At 38.4% G+C, this 15,776-nt stretch overlaps 1 non-coding gene across 1 annotated transcript; it reads right to left on the reverse strand.

Annotated features, from left to right (window-relative positions):
- Positions 1 to 13,051: 13,051 nt before the first annotated feature.
- Positions 13,052 to 13,217, reverse strand: LOC134323729 (U1 spliceosomal RNA). The gene has a single exon (XR_010014109.1). It is a non-coding gene; the product is annotated as a U1 spliceosomal RNA (small nuclear RNA).
- Positions 13,218 to 15,776: the final 2,559 nt, after the last annotated feature.

Below are 15,776 nucleotides of genomic sequence, written 5' to 3' on the forward strand. Positions count from 1 at the left end.
TTGAAAGGTTGTGTATGATGGTTCTTTCAACCTGGGAGACCAAGGTCAAGTTCCATTTCTTTCACATGAAAGCCTGCGTGAAGAGGGCACCTCTAACTCCCTTTTAACCGCATTTGTTCAGAAGGAGTCGGCCATCTCGCTGTCTTCCCTAGTCATTATGTTGCCCCCACCTTTCCCCACACACCTTTATAAATGTCAGATAGGAATACATTTTATTTGAACAGATATCACCCTAGAAAATGGGCTGGGAGCGCAAAGGAAAAAATGGACAAAGAAAAGTTTTTCACCTCCATGCGCGCTCCCACTAATATGATTTGTCGGGCAAATTGTGTCATTAATCTGTTTCTGTTTGACAGTGTGAGTGAGAGGTGGTGGAAATAAGGAGCCAGAGAGTTGAGGGCCCCCACCTTTCTTCGTGGTCGGAGGCCCTCTTCCTTTAAGGTAAACATTTATTACTTCAGGGCTGCCCAGCAAAGCTGGAGGCAGTCACTTCACAGGGTCGTAAATGTCATCTTCCCTTTGACACATGGCTGACAAATGAGTCCTGGCTGCAGAGGCCTCGGTAGATTCACTGGCCTCCTCCTTCTTCTCTAGAGGTGAATGCCTGGACATAGTGAAGCAGGGAAAAGTAAGCCTCCACAGACGGAAGATCAGAGGCTGCCCAGGAACCATTGCATTCGACCTCATTCCTAACGGTTTAAGAGGCTTGACAGGTGAATTATATGCATGTATCACTTTAAGATAAAATATTTCGCAGCTCAGCCCAAGCATGACACATAAAACTATGTGAATAATAAAAAAGAGTTTCTTACATTTACTTTGACTTTTATTTCATTACAGACAGGATGAACCTGAGATATTTCATGTTTTGTCTGGTCAACTTCATTTAATTTATTAATAAACATCCATTCCTGCATTTTTAGGCCTGCAACACATTCCAAAAAAAGTTGGGACAGTAAAGCATTGACCACTTTGTAATGTTGCCATTCCTTTTCACCACACTTAAAAGATGTTTTGGCACCGAGGATACCAAGTGATTTAGTGTTTTAGGTTTTATTTTGTCTCATTCTTCCTGCAAACACGTCTTAAGATGTGCAACAGTACGGGGTCGTCGTTGTCACATTTTTTGCTTCAAAATTCTCCACACATTCTCTATTGGAGACAGGTCAGGACTGCAGGCAGGCCAGTCCAGTACCCGTACCCTCTTCTTCCATATCCATGCCTTTGTAATGTGTGCAGCATGTGGTTTTTCATTGTTTTGTTGAAAAATGCGTGAACGTCCCTGGAAAAGATGACGTCTTGAAGGCAGCATATGTTGCTCTAAGATCTCAATGTACTTTTCTGCATTAATGCTGCCATCACAGAAGTGTAAATGACCTTTGCCAAGGGCACTGACACAGCCCCATACCATGACAGACCCTGGCTTTTGGACTTGTTGCTGATAACAGTCTGGATGGTCCTTTTCATCTTTGGTTCGGAGCACACAGCGTCCATTTTTCTCCAAAAAATACCTGGAATGCTGATTCATCTGACCACAATACACGTTTCCACTGTGTGATGGTCCATCCTAGATGCCTCCAAGCCCAGAGAAGTCGACGCCACTTCTGGACATGGTTAACATAAGGCTTCTTTTTTACACAGTAAAGCTTTAAGTGGCATTTGTGCATATTGTTGTGCTTGACAAAGGTTTGCCAAAGTAATCCCTTGCTCATGTGGTTATATCAGCTATGAATTGCGGAGGAATAGAAGAAGCTTGCGCCCTTGGCCGTCACACACTATAATTCCTTCTGATTCCTTTAATCGTTTAATTATATTATGCACGGTAGAGGGAGAACTATGCAAATCCCTTCCAATCTTTCTTTGAGGTACATTGTTTTTAACATTTCAATCATTTTATCATTTTATTTGTTGACAAACTGGAGATCCTCTGATCGTCTTCGCTCATCAAAGACTCAGCCTTTCCTGGATGCTGCTTTTGCACCAAACCATGATTACAATCACCTGTTGACATCACCTGTTTGGAATCACATCATTATTTAGTTTTTTTACCTCATTCCTGCAGGCCTAAAATACAGGAATGGGGTATATTGACAAATGAAATGAAGTTGAGCAGATAAAACATGAAATATCTTGGGTTCAAACTGTCTGCAATCAAATAAAAGGCAAAGTAAATGTAAGGAACGCTGCATTTTTATTTTATTAGCATTTTCCATACTGTCCCAACATTTTCTGATTTGGGGTTGTATATTAGTTTTTGTTTTGACAAAGTAGCACTTTTTATTGAAGAAATTGTGACAAAAGGCAAATGTGCTTCATAACCTGACAGTTCAATGGAATTTAAAGTGATAAAGAGAGAACGAGTTGATACATGTGGACATGAGTTGTCATCAACAATCATGCATCGATTTTGTTTGCTTATCAGTCTGTTTACTTCAATGTCAAGTTGAGGTGAAATCCTGGCTTCTCCAATCAGGTGATTGATGGCCCTTGAAAGAATTAGCAGGTGTGTAATTGTCCCCCGGCTGTCCCTTCCTTTCTTTGTTTGCCGACGCCACTGTTTTCGGAGCTGTGTGAGCTCAGAAATCAAGGAAGTTTTGTGCTGGGGTAATGGGCCTGGCACAGAGCAGCTTGCTGTGGGTTCTGACCCAGACCAGAACACAAGCCGTCAACTTGAGTGGAGGCACTCTGGCAACTGTCTTTCAGCACCATTAATCAGCTGCCCTCAGGACTGTCTTCCCTCCAGATGGGGAAGCTCTCCAAAACCCAAAAAATAAGCAGGCTAATTAATTCTTATAGGCACAGGGCAATTAAATAGAGAGCTGGCAATAAAAGAGAGGGAGAAAAATTGTCACCTTTAGCTGGGCACTAGGCTTGCAATATATTAGCATGTCTGGGTGAGGTTTGGGCCAAAGTCTGTATTTCATAGCATCAGCTTTAGGACAGAATAAAAAGTTGAGAAAGAAGACATCACAGATAGAGGTTAATGAATGATAAACTTTTAAAGCTGTCCATGTGACTTTCAGGGTCCTACAGCCCAACCACTATACAAACTGGAGTAGGCACAACCACAGCTGATTTGTGGACACAACACTGTTTCTTATTATTGACCTCAGATTTTTAAGTCTCACCCACTGCTATCCGGTGCATAAAATCAATGATGTGCTTCCAGACTTCAAGGCAGCAGTTTAGGGAAGGCTGTTTGTTTGTTTCTTGTTTTAGCATAACTGTTGATTGTGAGCCAGGCCTTTTTTTGTCCAGAAATTGCCAGACTTAGCTGAATAAGCTGCAGATTGAATAATGGAAATAGTGTTCCTAATTTATTGGTGCCCCTTAAATGTGTACCAAGTAATTGTTTTAAGCATATTAAGTGTTCTAAAAATGCAAATAAATTCTATTAGATGTCATTCCAGTGGACACAGTGGACATATGACCTTGTTATATTAGCTTGTTGGACATCAAGTTCCAAAAACCATGGGCTCCCAGGATGCTTTGGGACTATAACAGCCTCCACTCTTTTGGAAAGACCTTTCACAAGATTGTGGGATGTAGAATAGAATAGAATAGAATGTCTTTATTTGTCATATATACATATACAGGTGTACAGTACAATGAAATTCCTTTTTCGCATATCACAGCTTGTCTAGAAGTTGGGGTCAGAACACAGAATCAGCAATTGTACGTTGGCCCTGGAGCCTAGAGGGTTAAGGGTCTTTCTCAAGGACCCAACATTGGCTGCGTGGGAGAGCTGGGATTCAAACTCTGAACCTTTCAATTGATAGCCAAAAGCTCTACCCACTAGGCTACTACTGTCCTGATGTATACGTTTTTGGGAGTTATATATATACACACACACACACACACACAAATGTAATGTGTATGGACACATAGCCTTAAGCTTGTTCAACATCCAGTTCCGAAAACCATGGGCTCCCAGGCTGTTTTGGGGCTATAACAGCTTCCACTCTTCTGGGAAGACCTTTCACAAGATTTTGGGATGTATATGTTTTTGGGAGTCATAGTCAAAGGAACATTTGTAAAGTCAGACTAGTGTTAAACAGGAAGAAGTAACGCTAAATTGACCTTTCAATTTATTTAAAATTGATCATTGGTTGAGTTCAGTGCTTTGTGTAGTTTCACCACAATTAACATGTCAAACCACATCTTCATGGGCCTCATTTTTTTTATACAAACGGCCCAGTCATGCTGGAACAGAACAAATGCCTCCTTCAAACTGTGAGTGGGAGGCATAAATGTAAGGTGTAAACATCTAAATGCAATAATTAGGATGTCTATCCATATCAATATTTTTGTAATACTTGTGATATTAATATACGTATATATATATATATATATATACTGTATATATATATTATATATACAATGTGACCAAATGGGTTGGAAACTGAGCTTGTGAAGCTCTAAATGGCTATGTTTTTCTTTTCCATGGTGAGATAGGACAGTCTGTTGAGGATAGTGCACATCATTTTCAAAGGTACCTCAATAGTCATCAGTCACAAGTCCAGGTCAGTAGACTCAGAGAAAAAGCCATTTCTCTCTGTAGTAGGCAGCCTCCCTTAAACTTCAAAGTGTCACAAAGTCATATTTAATTCAAGTTTAAACTCCTTTTTTATGATGAATTGCTTAGAGGCCCATAGGGCTGTTCTCTTTTTTAACTCACCTTTGTTCTCACTAATACAAAGACCTTCTAGCAGCTCAGGTCAAAGCAAAAAAGGTGACTATGTTCATTCAACAGTTTGCTTTAGCCAGTTGAAGTTACTTTAATGGATCTTTGAGGTTTCCAGGATAGGACCGGAGCAGTAATCACTGGTGGTTGATGACAGGAGGGCATCTCTAGAGCCTTAACCTAATTATTGCAATTTATATTCGCTTCTGTGCCATCAGTAGCATCTGTGGCACCTGGCATTTATCAGTTCACAGGAGAAGCAGATGCTTCTAGAAAGAAACCATCTTAGTATATAAAGGTTTTGCCAATGTGACCAGGTATGCCTTGAATACAGATCTAAGATTGTGTGTGTGGGAGAGGACAACTAAACATTAAGAATCCAAAAGTAAGAATAAAAATGCCTTTTTTTTATTATTATTATTATTATGTTTTAGCAAAAATACCTTTAAATATACACTGGCCAGGCATAACATTATGACCACTGACAGGTGAAGTGAATAACACTGATTATCTCTTCATCATGGCACCTGTTAGTAGGTGGGATATATTAGGCAGCAAGTGAACATTTTATCCTCAAAGTTGATGTGTTAGAAGCAGGAAAAATGTGCAAGCGTAAGGATTTGAGTGAGTTTCACAAGGGCCAAATTGTGATGGCTGCACGACTGGGTCAGAGCATCTCCAAAACTGCAGCTCTTGTGGGGTGTTCCCGGTCTGCAGTGGTCAGTATCTATCAGAAGTGGTCCAAGGAAGGAACAGCTACTGTAGCTCAAATTGCTGAAGAAGTTAATGCTGGTTCTGATAGAAAGGTGTCAGAATACACAGTGCATCGCAGTTTGTTGCGTATGGGGCTGCATAGCTGCAGACCAGTCAGGGTGCCCATGCTGACCCCTGTCCACCGCTGATGCTTTGGGCAATGTTCTGCTGGGAAACCTTGGGTCCTGCCATCCATGTGGATGTTACTTTGACACGTACCACCTACCTAAGCATTGTTATAAAGGGGATAAAGGGGATCGTAAAGGAAACTAATGTAAATGTAAGTGTGCTTGCCTGCTTTTACTAGAACATTTTAGACAGGTTTTAAGTTTTCCTCTGTGTAAGCACACCAAAAAAAAACATAACATTATCCCCTGCCATCTTTTGTGTTAAACTTGCAGCAATGAAGGCTATTCTATTGAGCATGTAGCTTAACAGTTTATGTAACAGCATACAACGAAACTACAATAAAAAGCAGTTAAACACCAAACTTGTTGTATTGTACTCTCCAGCTTATTCAAGGCATTTTTTTTTCCATTTTATTCTGTGATTGCTATACCCATCCATTGTGGAGAACCTTAAGCAAAGTACACAAAATTTACTCTATGCGTTATGACAGATGATGTATATTTATAACATGCTGTTTACGTTAGAGGGGCGGCACGGTGGCTCAGTGGGTAGCACTGTCACCTCACAGCAAGAAGGTCCTGGGTTCGATCCCCAGGTGGGGCGGTCCGGGTCCTTTCTGTGTGGAGTTTGCCGGTTCTCCCCGTGTCTGCGTAGGTTTCCTTCAGGAGCTCCCACAGTCCAAAAACATGCAGTCAGGTTAATTGGAGACACTGAATTGCCCTATAGGTGAATGGGTGTGTGTATGTGTGCCCTGCGATGGACTGGCGCCCAATCCAGGGTGTTACTGTGTGCCTTGCGCCCATTTAAAAGTTAGGATACGCTCCAGCACCCAACTCCCCCCCCCCAACCCTAATTGGATAAGCAGTTAAGACTTTTGGTAGTTCGGACATTAACAGGGTGGCAAACAAACAGGCTCACACTGGCTCAGGTTCACACGGCCTCTTTGGAAATGGCTTTGATAGTAAAAAAAAAAAAGAAATAAAAAAGAATAACTCAATAAATAAATGTATATAAATGAATGAATTAATGAATTTTCGGCATTTATTTAAAGCAACTTACAGTACTGTGACAGTATACTGTCTAAGCAATTGAGGGTTAAGGACCTTGCTCAAGGACTCAACAGTGGCAACCTGGCAGTGGTGGGGCTTAAATCAGCGACCTTTTGATTACTTGTCCAGTGCCTTAACCACTAGGCTACAACTGCAACCTCACATTGAATAAATAAATAAATAAATAGTATTTCTTGCTAGTGCTTGCTATTTCAAAACTTGGTTAAAAGACTGATGTTACTTCACTGCCCTTCATCATGGCACAAGCGCTCTCTTCAACCCCGTCCAATTCTGTGGAAAAATATGTGTTATTTTACCCTGACATGCAGGAAAAGGAAAAGGTCTCCGGCATCATTATTTCATCCTATAAATGTAACTGACTTTACTGCACCACCCTAATTTGCTTGCCCATAATTATAGGTCGTGCTCCCTCTTTGTAATTTATAAAACCTTTTGTTCTTATCAATAATGAATGGAGTCTGGGCAAATTGTACCACTATAATATTTTGATATTATGAAAATGCTAATACGTCAGGGACCTTGCGCCTTATCAGGCAGGTCCGATGCTCTATTAAGCAACCAGCAGAAGAAGTCAGATGCAAATTGCTTATGTTAATGCTCCTGTTGTACCCCAGACAGGATGAGGAGTCGGCAATTAATTTCTTCCAGGCAGTGGACAGACAGGCAAATTTATTTTCCATCGTCAGATCCCCACCCCCCACACCTCTTTTTTTTTTTTCTGTTATACTCGATGGAGGAAAAAGGTGGGAAAAAGTAAGGGAGGAAAGGAATAAGATGAGTGAATCCATGACCTAATTGAAGAGCTCTAAAAAAAAAGGCAAGCAAGGCGGCAGTGAGGAGAAGCGTTACGACATCTTCATCCATTCTGCTGACAGTGTTTTTGCAACTTAAACCTGTTTTATTAATTACGTTTGACATTTCCCTAATTAGTTTCATTTAAATCACATCAGCTTCTAGTGCATGGCTTCGCCGTACATCAATTCAGCGCACCGCCTTAGAGCTTTGTGAATTAGAGACAAGAAGAGAGAACTACGGTCTTGTATAATTACACAAAGAATGTAAGCGCCGAGGGTGAAGCCGTACATTAAGACAAGTGAGTCCTTGCATAAATGGCCTTTGTCGAAGCATTTTCAATTACTGTGTTAGCATTTTTGATGTTGAAATTATGTCATTCAGCTAGATGAGGCTTAAACACTTAGTCCTGTTCCTGTCCTGACCTAATCCACTATCGTGATTTTCATTTTAGTAATTAAAATGGATCTTTCCTTATTTATCACACTTCCAGTAATGTTGTAGTTTTAGTCTCAGGAAGAGGGAAAATGTGATTCATCCACTTAATTCAAATTGCAAGTGAGATCTAAGCCTAAATGTTTAATGGTTAAAGCTATGTATGGTCTTTATTCGTCGAACTCAGATTGGAAATCACTAATGAATGTGTGTGACCTTCGAGTCCTCAGATGGCAAAAACTGTTGTTACTAAACAAAGTCCTCCACTGCATCAAGAAATTAAGCTCTGAAACTCTGTTATGCAAAAAAAGCCATACATCAATTCTATGAAAAATAAATAAATAAATAAATAAAAGAAACCACAAAGCTGAGATCTCTACACCTAAGCTTATCTCACCTAGACCAAAAGACAGTGGAAATGTGTGCTGTATTTGGACAAGTCCACATTTCAGCTGATTTTGAATGTCCAAACCATAAGCAAAAGCAAACATCTGCCTAGGCCATAGGTGACTTGCGTTCATGTGAAGATGCCATTGACTCATAGTTGTAGATTAGAATTTTAGAGAGTATTTAATGAATATTTATTTTACAGTGTTATTATTTTGTACAGTGATTTTTTTATCTATGTTTTTAATTGCCAAATTATATGCACTTTCATGCAACATTAAAATCTTATAATATAATAATAGGGCGGCACAGTGGCTAAGTGGGTAGCACTCTCGCCTCACAGCAAGAAGGTCCTGGGTTCAATCCCCAGGTAAGGCAGTTCTGGTCCTTTTTGTGTGGAGTTTGCATGTCTTCCCTGTGTCTGCGTGGGTTTTCTCCAGGTATTGGAGATACAAAATTGGCCATGACTGTGTTCGATACAACCTTGTGAACTGGTGAATCTTGTGTAATGAGTAACTATCGTTTCTGTCATGAATGTAACCAAAGTGTGTAAAACATGACGTTAAAATCCTAATAAACACATATAATAATATATTTTATTTTCAAACATTAATTTATAATTTTATTTAATTAAACTAAAATCCATGCATAATTTACATTTTGGCATTTAGCATTTAGCTTTTATCCAAAGTGACTTACAGTACTGTGACAGTATATTGTCTAAGCAATTGAGGGTTTAAAGTCTTGCTCCTGGCAGTGGTGGGGCTTGAACCAACTCCGTTTTGATAACTAGTGCAGTACCTAAACCACAGAACAGGCACGTCAATAAGCAATATCATACTAGCTAATCTGCCTCCTGATGGTGATTCTTTACATTAATTTTAGGCTGTAACTTCAGAGGCCTCACTGAATACAATAAAGTACACTCACTCTTTCACCTTTCACAGACCGAGGAATTCTCAATGTCATTCTTTAGATATTTTAACATAGTTTCTTTAACGAGTGCATTACCAGCTGATCAACATCTGCGTGGCGTAAATCCTTATGATTTTCAGACATATGTAGGCCTTCATTTATATTCAATGTTTCCTTGTTATTTTTAAAATGTTATTTTGTATGTATTGTATTTTGTATGTCTACATATTTTCACTACCTCATTTCAGACCCTATTACAAAGTCCTTGGAGAGGGCAAGTTGTCACCAATTTGTTTGTCTAAGAGGATACCAGGGGTACTTATTAAAGGATCTGTCTTTCTCTTAAGGTGGGATCCAACTTCAACATTTGGGAGCATAAAATAGATACAGAACTACAAAAACTAAAAATACACACACAGTCTTACGAATTCCCTTCTGAGAGCATTTGTTTTATTTATTTATTTTTTTCCTATTTTTTCCAGAAAGAGGCCAGTAAACACTTGACTAATTGACACTGCTGTTGCCAGTCATGTGTATAGGCCCTCTGGTATTCTACGATCTTTCCTTCTAGAGGGAAAAGTGAGGTACTATTTTTACCACTGTCTTGGCATCAAAGGCTTCTGCTCTCAGGGACCCAGGGCTCAGCGTGAGAGACAACATAACAGTGCCCTCAATGTGCATCTTCTAAAAGCCCCGTAGCAAAGCCCTTGGTGGAGCAGACAGCTCCAAAGACCTATATCCTTCTCATTCTACTGCCCACCCCTGTCTTCCAAAAGCATAGTCTACTTAAGCCTTCTTGGCTGTGCACTCAGAATTGCTAAAGTGGGCCAGTTTGTGTCTATGTACATAAGTGTGAAGTGTGTGTCTTCAACAATTGCAATAATCACCTACCAGGAATTAAGAATGGTCTTGCTGTTTTATCACTGACAGGGCAATACCATGATGATGCTCTGTGTAACAAGGTCATAATCACAATAAATGGCACCCCCCCCCACACACACACACAAAGTATTCAGATCTCTTCAAAATCTCCATTCAATAAACTGATGTAAACCTGATGTATATATAAATGAACATATTTCACTTATTAGCTTAGCATAATGTTATGATCCATTGTCTTGGGGGGGAGCACTGTCACCTCACAGCAAGAAGGTCCTGGGTTTGATCCCCAGGTGGGGCGGTCGGGGTCCTTTCTGTGTGAAGTTTGCATGTTCTCCCCGTGTCTGTGTGGGTTTCCTCCGGGAGCTCCGGTTTCCTCCCACAGTCCAAAGACATTCACGTGAGGTGAATTGGAGATACAAAATTGTCCATGACTGTGTTTGATATAACCTTGTAAACTGGAACCTTGTGTAATGAGTAACTATCGTTTCTGTCATGAATGTAACCAAAGTGTAAAACATGACGTTAAAATCCTAATAAACAAACAAATGATCCATTGTCCTTGCAGTTCTAAAAGTTTTAGAAGAAGGAGTAGTAATTGGACATGTTTGAGAGAATGAGAGAGAGCTTATAGTCTGGATTTAGCGCCATCTGATTTCCACCCCAAGATTTTCATGTGGTGATGATGTGAGAGCAGCGGTGCATCAGTGGCTACAAGCTCAACCAAAACATTTTTTGCTGATTGCATTAAAAAGTTGGTACAATGCTGGGAAAAATTTATTGGAAGGTGACGATGTAGAAAAGTGATGTAAATAGTTTTTGAAATTCTTAATCAAGAGTTAAAAAAGTGCTGAAACTTTTTAAAGAACCCGTGCATATTTATAACAGCTCTGACTTGAGTGAAAAAGTAATGTTAAAGTCAATATGTCATTTTGTGCTGGAACTTTAATTGTGGAAATAAATAACATTTTGCTAAAACATGTCAACAGTTGTGCAAAGTACAAACAATTTTTAGTGGAAACGATGCGATTTGAGAGTGTTAATCAATCAACCATCTTTAACGCTATCACAGCTAAGTTACCTGGAAAGTTAATGAGCCACACATTTACACAGTGACCAACAATAGTCACAGGCGTATTTAACTAATGTTAATGTCTATGTTATATTCAGTAGAAAACCAACATGATGTCTCATTAAAGTGTCAATCATTATAGCAATGCATGTGTAGTATAGTTGTAACTTTCATTTATTGCATATTTGTATAATATTCTGTGTAGCTGTACTTGCTTATATTAGTCTTGTTTCATTAAAGTGCAAGAAGTTGTATTTTTTTAATACAGTCAACTTTCATTCACAGCGAGTCATTATGAGCAAGAGGAAGTGTTGCAGTGACATTTGCCAGTTTTATCTCGGCAGCCGAACAGTAACTTTAGAACAGTACAAAAATAAGTACTAGTCAGATGAAGTATACAGTAGTACAAGAGATTAGTTAGTGTTTCTTGATCAGATATGGTAAATACTCAATTTCTGAATATTATAGTAAGAAATAACGGTTGTTTACTAATAATTAGGGCTGTCACATGATTACAATTTTTAACTGAGATTAATCGCGATTAATCGACTGCAAAAAATAACTAAGCAAAATTTGAACAGTTATGCACATTTTTATTGCAAGAAAATTTTTACCAATAGTAAAATACAATTATGATAAAATTATTCAATATAAATTATCTTTAGAAAGCCAGCCAATGCCTATACAAAGTTGTTACCAGCTACCCATCTTACAGTCAATTATTTAAAATGAGAAGTCTGTTCACATTATCTGGCAAAAGTGAGGATCTTTTCCTGTTTATAACCCTGCCACTAGAAACAGGCACTCACAGGGTACTACAATGAACCATTTCTAGATGCAACAAGTATAACGTCATGTCGACCCACATCGTTAACTATGTTGAAGCGTCTACAGTCCATTGCGATCCATTTAACACCAGTGTTCCCACAACGTGTACAGTCCATGGGCTTTCCATCCATATTCATCTGAAATAAAGTTAGACTGAGTCTGAGCTCATTTTGCCTGTAACGTGTATCCATGCCCTCAGACGCCTGATGAGACAAAGACGTGTTTTGACCAAAGATGATATTAAAGCATCAATGAGTAACTGTAATTTTGTCTAGTGATGATTTTTCATGCTTTTTGAAAACAAAAATTATCAATCAAAACCCTACATTTCAAGCAAGAAGGTTCTGGGTTTGAATCCCAGTTCGAATCCCAGTTGGTCCTTTATGTGTGAAGCTTTCTGTATGTTATCCCACCTGTCTGTTTGGAAAAAGACCAGAGAACCTGTAGGAAAGCCATATTTCAATGCTATGCAGTCAGGCCAACTGTAGCTGCTTAAATTTCCCAAACAGAAAGAGAGAAAGAGTGTATGTGCTCTGTGATTGACTGGTGACCTGTCCAGGATGTTTCCTACCTTGTAACCAGTGAATCGGACCCACCACCATATGGTAAAGTGGTGGTAAAACAGAAAATGAGTAAATAAATGAATTAATTAAAAAGTTACATTAAAAAATTACATTTTATTGTATGCATTAGTGTATTTTCAAATATTTTAGAATTACTATGGTCTTGCTGTGTAGGTCTAGAAACGGCACATTATAGAACATTACCTCTTTGTTTCCGATTGCAGAGGCACTTGGGACTACTAGGATAAGTGGCTCAAACAGGAGTCAATACAAAGAATTGATAAATTGCACACAATGACTTGTAAATCCAGCTAATCACTGCTCAAGGACAGTCCATCAATGTCAGTCAATGAAACATTTCATTAAGTAGATTTATTTTCTTTAGGTCAACCATACACATTCTATTAATGCTGACCAGATTATTTCATAAGGTGAGTAACATTAGAATAATTTACAGTGGTGGATGATGTTACCTGGCTGATAGAGATTAGATAGATAGACAGACAGACACTTTATTTATCCTAAAGAAAACTATTGAAATAATCAGGGGAGAGCGCGAACGCAGTCCCCCACTACCAGAAATTATACAGTCGAGATTCCCACATTTGGGGAATTTGTAGGGGTCAGCACTGCTCTGAGAGTGCAATGGCTGAGACTCACCCTGGGTGAACCACCTTCTTGATCATGGTATCTCCCTGTCAGGTAAGTATAGAGTATAGGTATATAAGTATATATAAGTATAAGTATATAAGTAAGATGTTCAATCTCAGATCTATGTCACACAAGCCTATTGAAATGAAATATTTGTTACTTACTTACTTCTCACTCACTCAAAGCCAAAACATCTAAACATCTAAAACAATGCAAGCAACTGTGGGTTAAAAGCCTTGCTCAGAGTCCCAACAGTGTCAAACTGACAATGACTGGGCTTGAACCAGTGACTTTTTGACCACTGCCCACATGCACATGCAAATTATTTAAAAGCATTTATTTAATCAAGGGCTTTTACACAACTTTTCTACAAGGACCTTGTTTTGATATAACACCTCATTTAGGGTTTATGCTTAAACATTTAATAATAGCCAATTTTTTTTTACTTCTAACAATTGTCTTTTCACAGAGATGAGATTATGTTATAAACATGAGTTGTGTTCAGTTTCTTTGAAAGTACTGCATCATTTTCTAGATCTATGCTTCTTTATAGCCCCATTCACACTCAAAACCCTGTGAAGCGCTTGGCATGAGCAGTGCAGTAGGACAGCATCACAGAGCGAATGAGACGAATCTGTATTTGTGTGGAATAACTATAAAATTCACTCTGAAATATACTATAAAGATATGCTTGCTTAAAATATACATATCAGTTTAGACTTGTAATTCTGTCATTAAAATGCTCTGTGTTGTTTCATCACTGCCTTGTTAGCAGTTATAATTGACTAAAGCTGGTACCTTCTCTATGTAGATATGAGTAGTGTTCATTTGTAATGAATTGGGCTAAGACGTGACAAGATTGGCAGACACACGCAGAGATGTTTCAAAAATTTATTTTAAACAATAGAAAAGAAACAAAACAGGATTGAACAAGACACTAAAACATGACCTATGCTAAAGCTAACCTAAATGCTAACACTAAACACACATGAGCAAAGCTAAACATGAACTAGACTAAGACAAGACCTGAACTAAACAAGATGTAAACAATAAGCATGAGCAAACTAACAAGGGCATGAACAAACTAACAAGGGCATGAACAAACTAACAAGGGCATGAACTTAACAAGAGCATGAACTAGACAAGAGAATTCCAAACCAAAAGAACATGAGCTAGGAAGCAAATCGACATGACAAAGGCAAAATAGCCTCCTTAACAGCTGCCTTCTTATATGCCATGAGCACCCGAAATGAGTGGATAATTAAACGGAGACCAATCACAATGAGTTGGGTGTTGGCTTAACACAGAAGACAAACCACATCTAACATGTGCTCCTGGAGAGGTGGGCGGGGCAGGTGCACATGAGTTCCAGGAGCACACAGAGGCTGGATTTGTGACATCATTCTGCAGATAAAAGAAAAGATTTAAAAAAAGATTTAAAAAAAAAAAATTCCAAACAATAGTTTATTCATTTTGAAGACAGTTTGATTAACACTGTAAAAATAAAATTCTAATTAAAAATAAATACATAAAACATAATTTGGGGACAAAAAAAACTTGGGAACTCTAAAGAAACATGTAAATTTCAATATAAATTTACATATAATTTAAAAGCTTTTAAAGTATACTTTCTTATGCAATGCATACATACAGTAACAGACAGTTTGAAATATAAAGTTACCATACAACTGCATATTAGAACTGCAAACTGGAGATAAAATGGGTACATTTTTACAGTTTTTAATACAACATGCTTTAATATTTCTTATTTTTCTTGTGTAATGTTTGGGCCAAACATGACAAGAGAGGGCAGACACACACACACACACACACACACACACACACACACACACACACACACACACACACACACACACACACACACACAGAGATGTATAGCAAAACGTTTAATAATAACAAAAGACACAAGACAAGGGTACACAAGACCAGACACAAAACACACGGCCCATGCTAAATGCTCATTTAAATGCTAAATGCTAATCTAAATACACATGAACATTGCTAAAGCTAAACTAACTGCTATGCTAATTGCTAACGCTAATCGCTAAACACATGAAACCTATGCTGATGTTAAACATGAACTAAACTACAAGACATGAACAAGACTAAACAAGAATTTTAAAAACATTTCTATTTTTTGTATAAATATATATTTTTGTCTACTTTGTCTATTTTGTAGCTAATGTGGCCGAGCAGTCACTAAAGCATTTCACTGCCAGTTGTACTGTGTATGACTATGTATGTGACAAATAAACCTTGATTTGATTTGATTTGATTTGAAGACAATCACCAAACCAACAAGAGCATGAAAACCAAATCTACATGAGCAAGAAAACCCAAATCATGACAAAACCAAACCAACATCAGTAAGAAAACCAAGGATCTAGCCAAAAGCATGACAAAGTCAAAATAGTCTCCGCTATCAGAGGGGGTGGGGCTTGAACTGGCAACCTTTTAATTACTAGTTCAGTACCTTAACCACTAAGCTACCACTGTCCCAAGCTTTTTAAATAGTTGTTTATCTAAAGCTTATTAAATAGTTGTTTAAACCCAAGTTTGTTGTTTTTCCTTTATCTTGTTTCAAAAGGTGCTACTGC

This window comes from Trichomycterus rosablanca, chromosome 11 (genome assembly GCF_030014385.1).
Source record: "Trichomycterus rosablanca isolate fTriRos1 chromosome 11, fTriRos1.hap1, whole genome shotgun sequence".
NCBI lineage: Eukaryota > Metazoa > Chordata > Actinopteri > Siluriformes > Trichomycteridae > Trichomycterus > Trichomycterus rosablanca.